Source organism: Anabrus simplex, chromosome 13 (assembly GCF_040414725.1).
Source record: "Anabrus simplex isolate iqAnaSimp1 chromosome 13, ASM4041472v1, whole genome shotgun sequence".
NCBI classification, from domain to species: domain Eukaryota; kingdom Metazoa; phylum Arthropoda; class Insecta; order Orthoptera; family Tettigoniidae; genus Anabrus; species Anabrus simplex.
Window position 1 is genome coordinate 59,728,099 of NC_090277.1, and position 13,445 is coordinate 59,741,543.

Consider the following 13,445-nt stretch of genomic DNA (forward strand, 5'->3'; position numbering starts at 1 on the left):
AAATACGAATAATACAATATTTCAAAAAGATTAGTAAGTCAGATGAATATTTGACTGAAAGATAGAGAAATCCATGGAACAAATTAGAAGCACAAATGAAGGCAAAAAAAAAAAAAAGCCTTCTCCTTTGAGTCACACCTCTGTAACTACCCCAGGAAGCCCACTTACAATCTGAAACCCTGTTCCAAATTAAAAATGAAAGAAAAACAGATCGGATCCTCAAAACTGAAAGAAGAATCATCAGAACTTGCATAAATAAAAAAAATACGTGGTCAAAGGAGTCTGGAGAATCCTTCCTAACAAAACTGTCTCTTAAAAGGTTGACCCCCACTCACCAGCGACTGCCAGGATATCGGATTTTACGACAACTAGTGATGAGAAATCCTGGAAAGAAGATGGGAGGACAGTGGATCCATGAAATTCAGCAAAATCTGAAAGCACTTGGACTCGAGATAGCAGATGCAGAGAACAAAAATGTAATCAATGCCCTTCTTAAGACTCACAAATATTCAGCAGAAATGACGCATAGATGGGCTACAGCAATTTCAGATGAATTGAGGAAATTACAATCGGAACGAATGGAAAAGTACTGGGCAGATCACAAGAACCAAATAGTACAACGTTCAGAGAGGAAGTGAACATGGAATGACTCAAGTAGTCCAATATGGCAAATAAAATTCATAAGATGCCTTTGCTGGCAGGACCTAGTGTTTACAGTGCACTATGTCTTCTGGTATGGGCTAGAGCAATTTTGTTACATTCATTGATCTGTCTCTGTCTTACCCTTGGCTTAGACAATATGAAAGTGACTGAGGTATGAGCGCTGCTAGTAATGCCATTCCTTGTGCAGCCAGTCCCTGCTATGAATGGTGTGAAAACGTTGCTCATAGGGTCGGTTGGTGCATGCATTTCAGTGGGCTTGGCAGACTGATATGTAATAGCAACTTCTGGCTCGGTGAGGAAAGCAACGGGAAACTACCTCACTCCTCATTTCCCTAGTACGCCTCTTCAGTGATGCCTAGGCCATCTATGACAGCCGATGGCAGAGCTGTTGAGGATCCAACCAGCCTTAGGGCTGAAGACTGAACATACATACAATAACATCTTCAGGTAATAGGCATCACAGATGAACATTTTATTAGACCAATCTAAGTTCCAAAAATTAGTCGACAATCACTGCTTTACACACTATCCAAGCACTACCACCAACAAAACCTGGTCAGAAGAGAAGCCACAGCGAGAAGAAAAAGGCAATGACATTAGCTAAATAAGTTCAATCGTGCTCCTTAGTCAGGCATAACGAAGAAAGAAATAATAATAATAATCCATTACCCACTTATCGTTGTGATTGTTGCCCTTCTATATCACACAGACTAATGCCCTGTACTTTATACTCTCGCCAAGGGTCCTTACGTCTTCAACTTCTTGCTCTTCTGCTGTCAAGATGTTCCATGGCTTGGCAAGCTGTTTGTTGGGTTTTTTGGGGGGGTGCATCCCTCATTCTCGCAATCTCATTCCTCAAGTTTATTCCTTACTGTAGCTCTTTCTCTTCGACACTTACTTCTTCTAGCTCTTCGTGCACCTGTATAAGCTAACCAACCTGGGTTTTCCAGTTTTCTTGTAGGGGTTTCCTCTTGGCCAACCTCTCATAGTCCATCCTTTTGATGTACCTATAAAAAGTCAGTCTTCTCTTCCTCACTGTTGTTATTTTCTCAATGGTTTTATAAAGTTCCTGGTTCGATGTCAACTGATTTTAACCCTAGAATCATAAACTTTCGTCTCCCAGACTACACACACCTGTAGTTTCCGCGGGCATTTCCAGACGCTAATGAACTGTGCCTTCCCCCTCCATCTATTCTTCCCCAGCTATCAACAATCAGTGCTGACCTTGGTTTCAAGCATAAAGTGGTGGTGGTGATTATTGTTTTAAGAGGAAGTACAACTATCAAGCATAAAGGTCCAGTTGTTTGTTCGCTGCGATATGACCGTCGTCTGAGAGACGAAAGTTTATGATTTGTGAAAGTATTCGTGATTTGTACATAACTGTATATAGAGTGAATATTTGGTTTATTACAGTAATGTTTTTGTACGTAATACGTAAGCTTAATAGGATACTGAAATGAAAAATCTAGCGCACGATGATGAATTGATAACGGCAGTTCTTTCTGAATTAGACAGAGAACCACTCTCTTCAGGAGGCATTAGTGGTAATGTATTTCGTGAATGAAATAACCCAGCCAATACATGCATCAAACAGAAATATTACGACCAACAATTGGTTCACCTCAATTTGTCTGGCTGATTCTCTGCATTGCGACCGTAACCTGACAACTATTGGAACAATGAGAAAAGACAAGCCACAGATACCACCAGAGATGGAAATAGTCAAAGGAAGAAAGCTCTGGTCCTCCATGTTTTGTTATGATGGTATAAAAACATTGGTATCCTATAAAGGAAAACCAAACAAGAATGTAATCCTCCTTTCTACATGTCATGAAGTAGGAACAACAGCAGCCAGTCGGAAAAAGATTTGGCGGAAGACTACAATGGGACTAAGGGTGCCGTGGATACTTCCGATGCAATGTCAACATTGATGTCCTCTTCAAGAAAAACGAGAAGATGGCCAATGTGTATCTTTTATAGTACGGTTAATATATCACTTGTCAATGGATATATTATTTATGTGTATAAGATGGTTAAAAAAGGCCAAAAGCCACTTTCAAGGCGAGAGTTTGCAAAGGATATATCCGAAATGCTAATGGCTCCAAAGCTGCAAGAGTGACTTCAGACACCAACTTTGAGGCGCAGCCTGAAGAGGACCATCGCTGAAATTCTTGGAAAAAGTGGCATTCCTGAAGAGCCTCAATCAGGTACTGCTGAAGGAAGAAACATTTGTGCGTTTTGTCCATCAAAGAAAAGAAGAATGACCCGATTACTTTGTAAGACATGCCGAAGGCATATTTGTCTTGATCACCAAGCAAAACAGTGCATTGAATGTGCCTATTGAGGAAAAACTGACCAGAGTGTATTGTCATCACTACGTGTGGTAGTTTTAAGTATAATATTATGTATTTTGTGTAAAATGTTGGTTTTATGATTATTAAAATGCTTTTCTTTTTGGTAGTCTGACAGACGAAAGTTTATGATTCCTGTTACACTGGAGGGACTTTATGATTCTAGGGTTAATGTAGTAACATTTTTATTGCATTGGTAATAAGTAGGGCCCAGATGTTTATGCAGTAATAGGTTAAAATGCAAACTTACTGAAGCGAGTAATAAGTAGAGTGTACCTGCACGACTGTAATGCTATGAGGTTTGCATGAATATTAGGGGTTCAGCCCATTAGAACCCCTAGAATTTATGTTACTCCCACTACATTACGTTGGAGCAGGCTAGTCTACATTTTCTACTAAGTAATTTGGTTACTAAATTATTTTGTTAGTAGGAAATGTAGACTAGCCCGCTCTAACGTAATGTAGTGGGAGTAACGTAAATTCTAGGGGTTCTAATGGGCCGAACCCCTAATGTTTATGCAAACCTCATAGCATTACCGTCGTGCGGGTAGACTTTATCTACTTATTACTCGCTTCAGTAAGTTTGCATTCTAACCTATTACTGCATAAACATCCGGGCCCTAGTAATAAGGTTACTGAAAATGTAGTGAAGGTTAGCACAGTGGTATACCTGTTTCCAGGTGTTTCGTTTGTTTAGCGCTCTTTCTTTTGAAGTTGTATTATAAGGGTCCAATATTCAAATAGTACTAGGCTATAGTATGGAAGTTCCAGCCAAGAAAAGAATTAGGACTGAAATCCTTACCTATGAAGTAACTTCAAAATTAATTGAATATATAACAAAATATAAAAATTTGGATATCACTATTATTAATAATATTATTCAATGTATTGTTGCAAATGTAATAAATACTGGCAAGTTCTTTTCTCCAGGACAATGTTAAGAGTAATAACTGGCAGGCATTTATATCACTTTGGAATAAATACTAAGTAGTAAGTTATTATGAAGTCAAAGAAATACATATAACCACCTTAATGGATGAATCACTGTAAACAGTCATATAGCCTCACTCCATATGAGCACTACGAAGAGGTTTGGAATTGAACCCAGGCTTTTGGTACGCACCCTGGTGATTAGGAATTGTACACCACCATGTCTAGTACCTGGCTGGGCAACATTTAAATGGTAAAAATAAATAAAAGACCAGTAGGACTCCAACTGGCAAATCACAGCATGGCATCATCAAGGGCTGTTACCATAACTTGTTTGCAAGTCATAGAGTTAGCGGAAACAACTTGCTAGCTCGAAAAGTCATCAAAAACCATGGTTCCAATGCAGAAAGATGTATAGGCACTGTTTTATATTCCTGATTGTGATTAGGTTGTGGTACAGGATTAAGTTAGGCTGACCTGATTATTGCGTTTGTTTGCAACAACACTTTCATTATGTATATTATATAATGTATTGCCAGAATTATGGGTTTATCGTTTTATTTATCACAAATTCAGGCAGACATGTTATAAAACTGCACATTGAGTATAAAACTTTTGATGAGGTCATTGAGTTTACTGCATTGCTAGTCTGAAATAAAATAGCTGTGAAAAGATTCTCCTGAATTTATACTTTGAGTTTATATACAGTATACCAAGTAAAATTACTGCAATATATTTCTTTTTGTTCCATGTACAGAACTCAAATTTTCTCACTTCAAACAAAATGAACATGTCTTCAATTAGTTAATCTATTTTCATCCCTTTTCACAAACCATGCAAAATATAGATACTTGAGCTCATAAACAAGAAAGAGTTGCTCACTGGGAGAGAATAGTATTCTTCTCATTCATACTTTATGTATTGGTTCTCTTTTAATATGCATTATTCTTCTTGTCTTGATTCCTTTTATCTTTCTCTCTTACTTGAAAATTGTGATAAAATATTTCAGTTTGAAATACTTTTTTGTCCTGTCCTTTTTGTGTATTTAGAGGTACTGATAACCATGTTCTTGCAAGAGGCCATTAACATGTTGATCATCTGAAAAGCACCAAGTTACTTTAAAAACTCAAAATGCATGCTTACTGTTCTTCAGTGGATGAACTAGGCATAAATGAATAATGTACAAAACACCACAATAAATATATGAATGAAGTATTCAATTCTTATGATGGCAATTTACTTGAAGAATTAAGTTTTCCACTTTCAGATCATGCCTTATACATATAAAGTACATGCGAAAGAGATGAAGTGTGAAGCTAAATAATGGCCATCTCTAGAATCCTGTCCCACAATCTTCAGCTTTCACTCTTTCATTTGAGGTTGTGAACAGGGCAGAATTGCCAAGGCCACTGTAGATTGCATCTCTTTGGCATGTACTATCCAGGAGGGAGTCTATAAGAATGTCCATCTCAGATATCTCCACATCCATTAACACATTCCAGTCTGGACTTTGATACCTGCTTCAATCACTCTGGTCTTGGGATTTTTGAAGTTTTTAAACATGTTATTCTATGCAACGTTTATAGTTATTTGTGAACTTGTTTTCGCACTAGATTGGCTCAACTTTCTACATTAATTTTGTGTATTAATACTACACACAAGGAAGTTGGGATAGGAAAGCTAAATGAGAGAGTTGAAAAGAATAAACTAAGGTGGTTTGGACATGTAAAGAGGATGGAGGAGAATAGAGTTCCAAGACAGATGCTGAAGGCGAAGTGCGAGGGCAAGAGAGCAAGAGTAAGACCTAGAAAAAGGTGGATTGAATCAGTGAAGAGCGCCATAAGAAGACAAAATTTAGACTGGGACAAGATCGTGGAAGAGGAATGGTGGAAGGAAAGAGGAAAATGGAGAAGTGCCATAAATACCCTGACCTGGCAGGAGCTGGATAAAGGGAAATGATGATGATGGTGATGATGATGAATATTACACAGAGCCTGTACAGGTTATTTTCCTATATCAAAATATTGCCCATGTTTTCATCAAAACAAGAAAGTTGACCAATAGGCAATGTACATATTGTAACCTTTTGAACTCCATTACCCGTAGTGTATGCTTCCTGCTCCACTCCTAATTAATTTCTGCACCATGAACAGCTGCAGGAAGTGAACACTGCACAACTATCTAACACAAAATATAATTATGTTACATATTATATACTTACAGTTAGAACACAAAATACATTTTTCACTGTGTGGTACTTTTCAAAACAGTTTTCTGGTTAGAGACCGGCTTTTCTCAAACACGTTTTGCAGTAGTAAACTGTTTCCTTTATACCATCTTACTTTTTCCTGTTTGAACAGACAGCAGTCTTTATGTTGTTTTCCAGGTAGGTTGTTGATGATGTGCAGTTTACCATTCAGATGTTCTTCAACATCAGAGGTAGACGGTCTTCCTCGCTTTTGTACTTTGTTGTGTACTTCGCCAACCAACTCATTGATCACCCATTTCTGGAAAGTTTTGTGCGATGGGAGTGTCCATGCGATTCGTGGTGCAGAATCTTTTTAGAGCAAAAAGCTGTCACATAATACCACTTACAGTAGCCAAACGTACGATTTCCACCTACATTTCAAGCTTTTCATTACAAAAGCATATCTTGACGTGTAGTGGTCCGAGTAATAAACACCTTCCGTCTTTGTCGTGTAGCCAAATAATTACGTTTGGTTTCTCTAATTGTTCAACACAGTTTCACTTCTTTCTGTCAATAACTGAGGTTGGATTGTTTCCAGTGTTGAAAGCATCAATACTGTCTACTAACACTTCTGAACTATCTATTTCCGAGATGAAGCAGAAGCCATGTTTACATTCAGCCTGTATCTTCAGTAAACGGTCATCAAGAATAACAGAAGTTACAAAGTCATTACAATTCACACAAACTATAGTAAATAGGGAAAGGTGTGCTCTCGGAGAGCACTAGATAGCTCTACAATACTGGAACGCAGCACAGTCATCATAAGAACGCTGAAAGTACGAACTATTGCCATGTCGAGTGGGACTTGGCATCGGAGCTAAAGTCTAATATTTTAATATCGAGCCCCATTTGACTTAGGAGTGCAAAAGTTTAATAGCAAAAACCAAACAAATTTCACTTCAAGTGGGGCAAAATAAGTTACTTTTAATGGTAAACCACTGTCATCTAGTGACATTTAACACTAACGAAAGCTTCATGGAATCTTTCCGTAATAGCTGGGTCTTTTTTTTCTTTTTTTTTTTCTCCTGACTCATTTCTTTTAAAACTGTTGAGGATCAGTCAAACAGGAAGCGGACTGTGCATGCGGACTGGCCTTTTTCATATCCACGCGGACTCTGTACACTGTGATATTTCATCATCCTAATCAAACAGAGGGTGGCCTACCGCAGCAGACCAGACTAGTCTGCAGCGGACTGGCAGACAGTTGTAAATTTTCACAGACCTCATGCAGCCAACACTGAACAATGTCTCGAGAAGATACGGAGAAATGAATTGGTCTAGTGCGTGGTCATGTACACCTGTATGACACACGGCACGTCGATTACAAAGATCACAAGTAGTCTCGTGGTTCCAATGTCATCATCCCGTGGTTGCCCCTTTTAGTCACCTCTTATAACAGGCAGAGGATACTGTGAGTGTATTCGTCTGCATCCCCCACCCACAGGCGGTGCTAAACATTTTATTAAAACAACAAAATTATAACACCAGTTCAAGAAAGAAAAAAATTGACTCGGTACGCACTTGATTGCGACTGGTTCGCTCTGACTTGTCCGCATTCTATTTGACTACCCCAGTCCGCGACGGCCTGCAGTCATTTTGTCCGCACAAAGAGTCCGCTTCCTGTTTGACAGAGCCTGTAGGTTCTTAAGTCTGCCGAACCTAATTTTCAGTAATAAATTTCTAAACTACCTGCAAGAAAACATATGGTAACAGCATTATATGTGAAAAAAACCTAATGAAAACAGAATGACATGTTTTATTCTTAAAAGAACATCATCAGATTCTATCTAATCACACTTAAATATTTAGAAAAGTATAAACATCTATCTATCTAAACATATATGTTTATAAGTACTTATGAACTTGAACATCTGGAACTTATTTTAATGAAGTCCTGTTTTCTCTCCGCTCCAGTAGGACCGATAACTGGTAACAAGAGAGTGTCTTACGTACGTCCTATATTGTTGCCACTGCTGTGACAGATAGTCACACTGTACTCTGTAATTCCTGGAACAGTATGATAAGAATTGAATTCCCCGTTCAGTCTTATGAGAAATGTGAATCGATATATAAGCGTATGCCACTGGTGGCAAATGTTGGCCTGTTAAAATTATACACTCTGTTGCAAACATGTTACGGAATGTGGAGATAGTTGAGACGGATCTTCTTATTGATAGATCCTCTATGTACCCAATACAAGCTAAAACCTGGAAACTTAATTTTAAATGAATGAATGTTGTCTCTGGTTGAAACCTGCTCCTGTGTGTTCTTTTGTAACTGATGGAACTTCACCTGTATTCACTCCCCTATATGTCTAATGCATTCTGACATGTCTCTCATACTTTCCTACCTTGTGTATTTGTGTATGCTCTTGTTGCAGCTGCGGGCAGGATGTAGGTTAGTTGGTTACCATTTCTCTTCACTGGTGCACTTTAATAACCTCACTGGATCTTTTTTTTTTTTTTTTTTTTTTTTTTGTAGAAGTTGGCTTGCTCTTTATATGTGTCTATTAGTTGTCTGTTGTAGATTGTTTATTTTCTAACAAGGAAACCACACAAAATGTCTCACGCACTTTAACTTTCATATATTGCATGTGAATAAGTGCCTGTTGTTAAGTTGATCGTGGCAATGAGCATGCAGTGTACCAAAAATTTGAAGGTCAAATTTCAGATTTTTTTATGCAGTAGATTTTGGACAAGAGGTGTGTTATTGCACTGAATCCCATCAGATAGCTCTTTTCCTCTCATTACTTTATAAATAGAGGTACCTGTTTGTGGTGTAAATTATTGAATAATTTTTTTCATTTAAGAAAGTTATTTCAGTATATTGTTTTTTGCTATTTTTATTTTATTTTGTCACTCACTCACTCACTCACTCACTCCGTAGGCTTCTGAGGGACGTGAAGTTCCCGTGCTGATCTCACAATCTTCTTCCGTCCTTTTCAATCTTGAGCCCGCTCTTACCAGTTATCAGTTGGAGGGTCCGGCATACCCTTTTGATTTACTTCTTTCAGTAGCTTTGGGGTCTTCTTAAAGGTCTTTTCCCATTAAGAGATCCCTTGTATAGATTTACTGGAGCTCTGTTATCCTGCGTCCTCAGTACATGTCCAGCCCAGCGCAGTCTGTTGGATTCTAACACACGCATTATAGTGTGTTGTTGAGAGAGGGTGTAAATCTGATAATTAGATCTTTTCTGCCAGCTTTGAGAGATAGGATTGTACAATGGGCCAAATATTTTTCTATTGTCAATTTTCCTAAATTTTATTTCCACTTTTCATCAATAAAACTAAACCAAAAGTAGTTGACAGTATATTTGCAGAACACATTTTATTTTTACATATATACAAGAAACATGAGAGTTATGCCTCTGCTGCTAATAATAATAATAATAATAATAATAATAATAATAATAATAATTTTATTTACACTCTTTACACTCACATTGGAGCACCAAAATCAAACCTTATACAACAGTCTTCAAAGAATAAGTTCAGCTTTTAACACTTGACAACTTTTTCCATTCCTAAAATTTCTTCATTCTGGATGATCTTGTGGCATTTCAATTTGACACCATCTGGCTGTCTGCTCGTCAATTTCGACGTTCCGTTTTACTCTAGCTCTACTAGATGACCGAGTAACCCAGATCTCTCTTGGGCGTCTACGGCTGAGTTTTAATGAATTTTGTCGGGTGAATACCAAATGTGTCGGGTAAAGATATTGATACAACTAGGCAACTGTCCTCTCTATAACACTAATCAGAGCGAGAAAATGGAAGGGCTCCGACGCTTCAAAAAATGAAGCTATCGGCCAAAGAAAGACAAGGGCCACGAAAGGCATGAAACTGAAATACTTCCTAGCCCTCAAAAGAATAAGAGTTGACCAAGGGTGGTTGGATAGAATAGATGAAAGTGAGGAGCCTGGCACAAGTAATTGGAATGCCAGGACTCAGCCATGTGGTTGCCAGCCTTCACTCCCAACTTAAGAGCGCCTGGAGCCCCTTTTAGTTGCCTCTTATGACAGGTAGGGTATACCGTGGGTGTTATTCTTCTGCCCCCACCCACAGGGGGAACCAAATGCGCCACCAGAGATCTGCCGGGTTTGAACCCACTTTCTTGCCTCCAGAGGCCGATGCACTATTACTGACCACAGAGGTAGCTTCTGCAGAAAACATATTACATATAACAAAGCAGGGATGTTTGGAAAACATTTATCCTGGCACTTCAACAAGTAGAGCGTAGCCTGCGTATATATAATTAACACACCAGTCTGTGAAGACAGACACACGAGTTCAGTATTACTGGGTGTCAGAGTTGTTCTCCTGTCAGACATTGTTACAGTACAATGAAAATGACCTCTTACTATCAATGACTGCAAAATTCCCATATTCTGATTTCAGGGGAATAAGAATGGCAATCATATCAAAATCTTTACCTGTCCAACTAGTTCGCTGATCACTGGGTATGGTTCAAGATATTCTGATTTTTAAAGTTCAAGATGGGAATTTACCGAGCTCGATAGCTGCGGTCGCTTAAGTGCGGTCAGTTTCCAGTATTCAGGAGATAGTGGGTTCGAACCCCACTGTTGGCAGCCCTGAAGATGCTTTTCCATGGTTTCCCATTTTCACAAAAGGCAAATGCTGGGGCTGTACCTTAATTAAGGCCATGGCCGCTTCCTTCCCACTCCTAGCCCTTTCCTGTCTCATTGTCACCATAAGACCTATCTGCGTTGATGCGACGTAAAGCTACTTGTAAGGAAAAAAAAAGGGAATTTGCTTTTATTTGATGAGGGACTTCATGATTTTCTAAATCACATTTCATTGTGCTTCTTGGATCAAAGAGAGATTCCACATAATTTGATCAATTATTTTGTGATTTTGTTCAAAGGTAAATAGTTTTGTGTTTTGAGCCAAATTTGTAAAATTTTTCAAAAATTGTGCACTTTGCAGAAAACAAATGCCTCTAATTATAGAACACTTGCAGAGTATACGGATATATATATATTTTGAAACTCATAAGGTAACAACTAACCACTGTCCCACAATAGAGTAAAAGAGTCCACCTTTTGAATACAAAATGTAAAGAGTTTAAATTACATAAATGATTAGGGACTAGTTTCGACCTAGTACTAGGTCATCGTCAGCCTAAAGCAAAATTAAAACACAAATACCTAAGAAATTAAACAGTGTAAAGACACATAAGGTCTCGTAAAAGTACATACCATGTGACATATTGTGCAGCACTATGTTAAAAAATAACTCTATGAAAGAGATTCATAAAAAGTCCAGTGCTCATTAGAAAGATGTTATAGATAGGAATCCTTGAGTTGCTGGATAAGGAGATTAAAATATGCTGGCTCTTTTAAGATGCTGGTATCCAATTGAAGAATCACTGAGCCAAAGTTACGTCGTTTATTTACGAATAAAGTCCAGTGCGCATTAATCTTAGTTCTGGTATTAGGGTCCCAGATATTGAACTCTATCTTGCTTTCTTTGCAGCTATCCATCGTGATTACAAGCACGTCGCAAACTATAATTATTTTCTGTGCTTGTATGTGTAGTGATTGTTCTGTAGTGCTGTTTTCAAAATATGGGGCAGGATACTGATGCCTCAGTCAGAAAAACAACTGAAAGTCACCAGCCACGGAGAGCTTGTTACTATGGAGTATGGGTGATGACCAGGAATAGCATGCAAATGTTTAACTAAAGTTTGGGGAGGGAAAAACACTTTGGAGACTTTTTAATCTTAATGCATATAATTTTTGTTTGCTTTGCCGCTTCTAGGGAAATTTAGAATAATCTTGTTAAGTTGAATTTATATTAGAAATGGTATGGTGTCATCAAAGCAGATGGTAAGTACATGTATTTAGGCTTGCATGATCATTGTTAGAGACTACACAACAGCTCGATGTACTGTTTTTGCATTAGGTGTGGCTCATTTCTTCAGAGAACTGATGCAAATAGACAGGTGAAAAGCAGGTGGCAGCTCTGGGTTCATATTACAGGTCTGGAGAATAATAATAATAATGGTTGAACATCCTGCTATCTACTTTTATGGTATTTGGAGACACCAAGGCGCTGGAATTTTGCCCCGTGGAGGTTCTTTTATGTGCCGGTAAGTCTGCTGACACGGATCTGACGTATTTGAGCACCTTTTTACCACTTGACTGAGCCAGGGTCGAACCTGTCAACTTGAGCTCAGAAAGCCAGTGCCGTATCCATCTGAACCACTCAGCCTGGCAAAGAGGCTAGGAAAGAGAGAGAGAAAGGAAATACAGATATATTTTTCCCTTTTCACAGAGCTTTCACTCAACCATTTTACTGTGCCATAAATATTGAAATGACCGAGCTCGATAGCTGCAGTCGCTTAAGTGCGGCCAGTATTCGGGAGATAGTAGGTTCAAACCCCACTGTCGGCAGCCCTGAAGATGGTTTTCCGTGGTTTCCCATTTTCACACCAGGCAAATGCTGGGGCTGTACCTTAATTAAGGCCACGGCCGCTTCCTTCCCACTCCTAGCCCTTCCCTGTCCCATTGTCGCTGTAAGACCTATCTGCGTCGGTGCGACGTAAAGCAACAAGCAAAAAATAAATATATATATATATATATTGAAATGATCTACTTCAGGGATTCTCAATCTTTTTAAGATTATGACCATCGCCTAGATGCTCAGTTGGGTACAAGTCCATGGTCTGGCAAGTACTTCAAAGCCTTGATCATGCTCTCCTAACCACTGATGGACCTTTCTAGCCATGTGATGTGTAGCATTCCTGGAACATCCTATCTGCCCCAGGGAAAGCAATAAGCATGTGTGGGTATACATGATCTGCAAGGATGGATTCATATCCATATTGGTCAGGAGTGCCACAAACACATTCTCCAAATCTTAAAATATAAAATGGTGTGTTTGGAATATTAGATCATGTTATAATTACTATAAGCTGAAGTGTTTCGTTCTTGCTACCAAGATTGTCTTCAGAGCAGTAACAGTGAAACCTGTCACTAGCATTTGTCACTCCATATTAAACAGACTCAAGATTGAAACACCCTGTCGGAAGTGTAGTTCATTCCACGGCCTCCATAGTCAAGGAGAAAGATGTTGAAGACTTCATTAAAATTATCGGGATGTTTAGGAATTTCTGTTGCCTCTTAAATGATTCTTGGTATAAAATATTTCTCCTTACAAATTACAAAGGATGTTTCATGGTCGTTATACTTTGCCACAGCACAGTGCCTGCAATGTTCCTTAACTCTCGTTGT

The 13,445-nt window shown here is 38.6% G+C and overlaps 1 protein-coding gene across 1 annotated transcript in view; it reads left to right on the forward strand.

Moving 5' to 3' along the window:
• Positions 1-13,445, forward strand: part of LOC136884742 (dystrophin) — a 267,166-nt gene that overhangs the window by 241,741 nt on the left and 11,980 nt on the right. The window lies entirely within an intron of this gene.